The sequence below is a fragment of the Alligator sinensis genome, unplaced genomic scaffold (genome assembly GCF_000455745.1).
Source record: "Alligator sinensis unplaced genomic scaffold, ASM45574v1 scaffold308_2, whole genome shotgun sequence".
Classification (NCBI taxonomy): Eukaryota; Metazoa; Chordata; order Crocodylia; family Alligatoridae; genus Alligator; species Alligator sinensis.
In genome coordinates, this window is record NW_005842082.1 from 1,458,004 (window position 1) to 1,463,941 (window position 5,938).

Here is a 5,938-nt window from a genome sequence, read left to right on the forward strand (position 1 = left end):
CCATTTGGGCTTCACTCTTTAGCCTATGACTGTTTTCCTTATTTAACCTCTTCTCCTTACTAAGAGTTTCAGTATGATTTGTCGGAAGTTTTACTTTGAGAGGACATCACGTAAAAGTTTCACCAGCAATCTGTGTATTAAAAATGCATGTGCTTCTCTTGTCACAATCAATCTCGGCTCCATTTTTGCTCCTTTTACTAAAGCTGTCACATTTTTGGCAGACTTGCAGGATACATGCTTGCAGCCTGCTGGGACTTTGAATGTGGAGTTGCCAAGTGTCTAATTTGGTTTCCTGAGAGTTCATGACCCTCATTGGATAAATACATTTGGCCATCAGACAGCCAGTAACATTATACTTCAACTGTTTACTTCGATGTAAAAGTTTTCAAGGGTGAAACAGCTCTGGTGGTTCATTTAGCAGATTAAGTTGCACCAGGGCAACTACATTTTCACCACGCAGTGTAGGTAGTTTAGGGTCCTACATCAATGTAACTTTACTTATTTGGTGTAACTCCTGTTATGTAGACAAGGACATTTTCTAATAGGTGTTAAATGAATTTGTGTACATCAGGCTTATGTTTATCTACCAAACTTTTATCCAGGTTCAAGGAAACCTGAAAGAAAGATATCAAGAAGTTTTGATCTGGCTAACAAAAGTAGCTGGTAACAAAAGTAAATGGAATTAAAAATATATGAAATATGAGGTTACTCCAGGATAGTGTAACTGAGAAATATAGTCCTCCAGGTGCAGATTAAAAATGGTAACACCATGTCTGAATGTGCTTCTAAATGCAGTCATGCCCTGATCAGACAGCCTGACATTGAAGTTCAAAGACTACAAAGGATTAAACACCTGGATGTGCAGCAAAGAGAAGGTAGTGGAATATTTTTTATTGGCACTGGGTGCCACAACTCCCATGAAGAGCCAGCAGAAAAAGAGGTGCCTGGCAGCAATAGAGTACAGATTGATGCAGTCTCCCACAAATGAAAGACTCCTGATCTGTCCTGAACCAATACTAATTACAAAGTTTGTTTTAGCCAGCATCCCATGCCTATTTCTTAGACTTTAAACCAAATACAATTACTCTGTTTACCTTTGATTTTCCCTCTATATTAAACAGGCCTAAATTTATTTAAGATTATTGGGCTTTCTGACTGCTTCTTGGAGGGTCAAGTGCTGGGAGCTGTTCTTACAGAGAAAAGGAAAACCACATTAAAGATACCGAGGAGCTGCAGGAGGGACAGGAATACTTGCTGACAGCACTTGATCCAAAATGCAAGGAACATGGGAAGCATTAGTAGGATATTAGCTCATATCATTTGGGGAAGGGGAAAGTTTACAAACATTTAAACATTCTGTACTTATTTCAAACCCTCCCACTTGTGAAACAAAAGCTTCAGGAGGACAGGGGCTTGGACAAGAAAGACTGCTGGGGTCATCTGATCCCAGCAGTCTTTTCTGCCCAAGTGCAGGGGGCTGGACCCAAATATCTGAAAGGTCCCTTCCAGCTCCTACCAACTATAAAACTATGAGAATATATGGGCACACTTTATTTTGAAAATCACCACTAACATTTCATTTATTTTTAACTAGGTACAAATTTAGATGCATAGCTATACAGCATATAAACACCCAAAATAATCATGTTTTCATGTGCTGTTTGCTTTAGGAAACCTTTACTAGGTTTCTTAGGGACTTGTAATGACAATATGTAGAAAGAAAAAAAAAATCGCATCACAGAAAATTAAATTTGTGTAGTGAAAATGTCTTCCATGCTCCTTTCCATCTAGTTCACGCAAAGTGATTTTGCAGAGATTCATTGTCTCATAAAGACTTTTAGTATACAAAACACTCTCTGGAGACTAAAATGTAGTGGATATGCGTTCTTCATCCCATCTGTGCGCATAATGGACGCAGGTGTACATTATATATGTTGATTTCCCTTTTTTTGTGTTGATAGCCTTATATCAGTCACTTCTCTTAAAGGGTTTAATTTTTTACTGTTACTGTCTTTGGTATTATAACACCAGTTACAGGTGCTTCTCCTAATTCCTCTTTGGTGTTTCATTGCCGACATAACTATGTTAACATTATTCTTCATAGCCTGTCAGCATTGTAAGAACCCTGACACTTTCTGACCTGCCCATGCCCTTCAGTATTTGGACCATTTCTTTAGTTGTTCATCATACGTTTTCTTATTACAAACTTCAGGCAATATTTTACCATTTCTTAGTCTCACACCATAGACATGTGTTTCTTCCACTGAAATCAACTTGAGTTACAGGTGTATATGCGAGGGAAGAATCCAGACCCCTGTGCCATTTTCTTACTGATGATTGCCTTAGTTTTTTTTTCGTGTTGGTTACATTGCTGCCTCCTTTGATGAATTTGCTTTCAAGCATTAGCACAGGAACTGTCCAGTCATTCCCTGAAACTGAACAAAGTAAATTAAAACAAAATCAGATGTTCTTGGTTAAATTACAATTGGCAATTTAAAGGCCAAAGTACATTCTGCTAAGGTGTAGAACGCCAAGAGGAAATTATAGTTATTTATTTCAAAGCTCTGAGAGGTAACACTACTTATACAACTTTCTCCTGCTGAATCTTAGCCTTACCATTGCAATGACTAATTCTTATAATATCCTTAGCAGAGAAATTTGTAATTTCTAAACACCCCTGACAAGGACCTCATTATTATTCTCCTTCTCCAGATCAGATTCTTGTTTAGACCATACTCCCAACTGGCAAGTCAAATCTGGCACTTATTTATTACCTGTTGCAAATTCAGGAGTATCTGTTCTGTCTAGTAAGCAGAACGTTCTGAATGTAGTGGAGCTACAACCCTCTGATTCTTCCTTTTGAAGTTTCAATAGGAATTGCTGTCAGATCACAACAATGGTCCATTTTGCTCTGTATCAACTTTTAATAATGGCCAGTAGGAGATGCTGCAGAAGGAGCAAGGAATCTTGTGGAGGACAAATTTGAAGTTACATCTCCATATAGGAAGTTTCTGCCAATTAAATGTAAATGAAGCATGAGGGATCATATGCAGTGTATTTATCTAATATAACTGGGGGTGCTTTCAGTAGCTATTGAAATGTTTAACACCTTTTAAAATCCTATTAAAATGCTGTTTTCAACAACTTGTGGTAATTAATTTCACAGGTTAATTAGTAATCTGAGAGGAGATGGTGTGGGGGTGACTTTTAAGTAGTAGGTAGGTCTAGCTACACAATTCCAAGCGAATTCAGATTAGGTACTAGATATGAAAAAACTTTTACCTCCAAAAGTAAAAAAAAAAAGTTTTCACTGTATCCACAATTTCTTTTAAATTTATGTACAACAAGAAAATAAACTGGTAATTAGCTACGGTCAGGAAAGGGTTTCACAGATTGAGCGGCTGAGTTTAAAACTAAATGCAAATGAATCTTTTAAAAAAAAATCTATCAAGAAATGCTGTTGAAATCATCAACAGACAAAGCTGAATTTTAAAAAATCGTATATATATGCAGACCAAACTGTATTTTTCATGCCATATCACTTTTTACCGGCTGCTTAAAATAACCCACCTTGAATATTTGAAACAAAAATGCGTTTTCTTACTCAGTGTATCTTTCCTACTTTGGGTGCAAACACTGTTTTATTGGAGGATTGCTTAAGAACAACTGTCACAGATTTTGTTCCTAGGTCATTAGCTTCTCATTATAAATGCTGACCATCCTGCAAACTGAGCTGTGATAAAAGGGAGCCAAATAGGCACAACATGGATAGAATACATGAATATGTATGGTGATTTAAAGCTTTGGCTTAATGTTATCTTTCCAATTGTATGCCAGCACACACACTTCACTGTATCAAGCTGCATTAGGAACATTTTGTTCCATCAAATCGTTATAGACTCCTTGGACTTTGGATCATGACTTAGTTTTCTGTAAAAGGTCATATATACCTATACTGTTAATAGAAATGCATCTTTCCTCTGGAACTCACATCTCACACTGAATCCAAATCTAAACATGCCCCACAATTCAAGTTTGCATCATGATGTAGTCCCAAACTGCAAAGTTTGAATTTCGATAAGTGCCCACAGATCTGGAGAGCTCAGATTAGATGTCCTGGTTTGTCCCATTACAGAATCAGCAAATTCAGCTATGAAGGTGAAAATCTGCTAACTTGGGATCTGGCATTCACAACTATTTACCCAAATGTGCATATACAAGCACATACCCCATCCAGATTGAACAGTTGAGGGTACATTAAATTTGTGTCAATAATACCCAGGGGGGAATTGCATTAAGAAACCCCATTTTTTTTTTCTAAAAAAGACAAAAATGCTGATGGTTGCATGGGAAGGTTAATATTCAAGACCTCTGCATACTTCCCTGCCTTCAGCTGGACTCCAAATGCACGAAAGGGTCTTCATGTACTGATGAGCTTGCAACATTGGGAACTTAGGGCAAGGACTAAGTAACACTGAAGACAGTTTCATCAGGGGAAAAAAAACAAATAAAATTTGCTTTGGTGGTTGCAGTGGCTAGCATTTACTGCCAAGCACAACTTCTTAGTGTTGATGAGACATCCAAATTGAAATAAAATCAAACATGAATCATCACATGAAGAACTGCTGCTCTCAGCCACCCTCTGTATGTATACTGTGAAATTCAGTTAGAATAATACCAAGCTCGAAACTGTTGTTTTTCAGCTCATGTATTTAAAGGTACAGCTAAATAATTTCAAGTCCTGTGTTTTAAAAGAGTAACTGTGGTAGCTGGTGGCATAACTACAGCTAGGCTTAATTAGGGTTTCATTATAAATCTACCTTTTGTGAGAAGGTTAACAACATTAGTTTCCTTATGTTTGCTTCTGACTTACTCTTGTCAGAACAGAATTTTCAAGGGTCTCATTCACTTTCAAATGTAAGCAGATAGCTACTGTGTTTGCCAATACAATCTTTACACGTTTGCTTTTGCAAGAAAACATGTGGTATAGGGAATACTCTGCATACTGTAGTGGCACAAATTACTCACAAAAGCATCAGTAAAGTTTTAAGAACTGCTGTTTTTCCAGAAGTTAAATAGCACTTTTGAGGTGTTGGCTTTTCAAGTTTCTGATAACTTTTAAGACTGAGATCCTTAAAAGATTTTTTTTAACAACTACTTAGAGGAACAACAACAACAAAAGGTTGATTTTGAAGGTTTGATTTTGATGGTTCTTGGAGTGGTGGAAATCGGAAGGATGCCCTAGATTTCATGTCATTGTCATTGAATTGATGCAAGGCCCAGTGCCAATCAGTGTCTACATCAGACAATTGCCAGTATAGCTGATGCAATATAACCACCCTGGCTGCATCCAGACGAGTGCAGACATTTGGCTCCCTGGGGACAACTAGTAGTGGGATACCCTGCTCCACCACTAGTTGTCCCTGGGGAATGCCTGTGAACATGCACCTTCTGGTGGGTGGCAGGTGGGGTAGGGAAGGCTGGGACTAGCACTGTGCTGGCCCCAGCAGCCTTACCTGGAGTCCTAGGGGCCTTCAGGGGGCTGCAGTAGCAGTGATCCTGTTGTTTGAAGCCTGGCCAGCAGCCAGTGCGGCTTCAGCCGGCCAGGCTCTGGTTTTGAGTGGTACCGCTGCCCCTGAATAAATCACTCTACTTTTTTTTGTGTGTGGGTTATCCAGGGGTCAAAAAAATCCCCCGTGCTGCTCCCTTGCAGCGTGGAGAACAGCTGAATGTATGGCAGACACGTCTACGGCGCCACATACTGCACAGCCATGCTCATCTGGATGTGGCCCCTAGGCGTAAACACAGTGATAACCGGTTCAAGAAGTCATATAAGGCAAATAACTGTACTGCTATAAGGCACATTTATAATAGTATAACTACATCTACAGTAGGACTTATACCGATACAGCTGTTTCTGGAAAAATGACCCACGTAC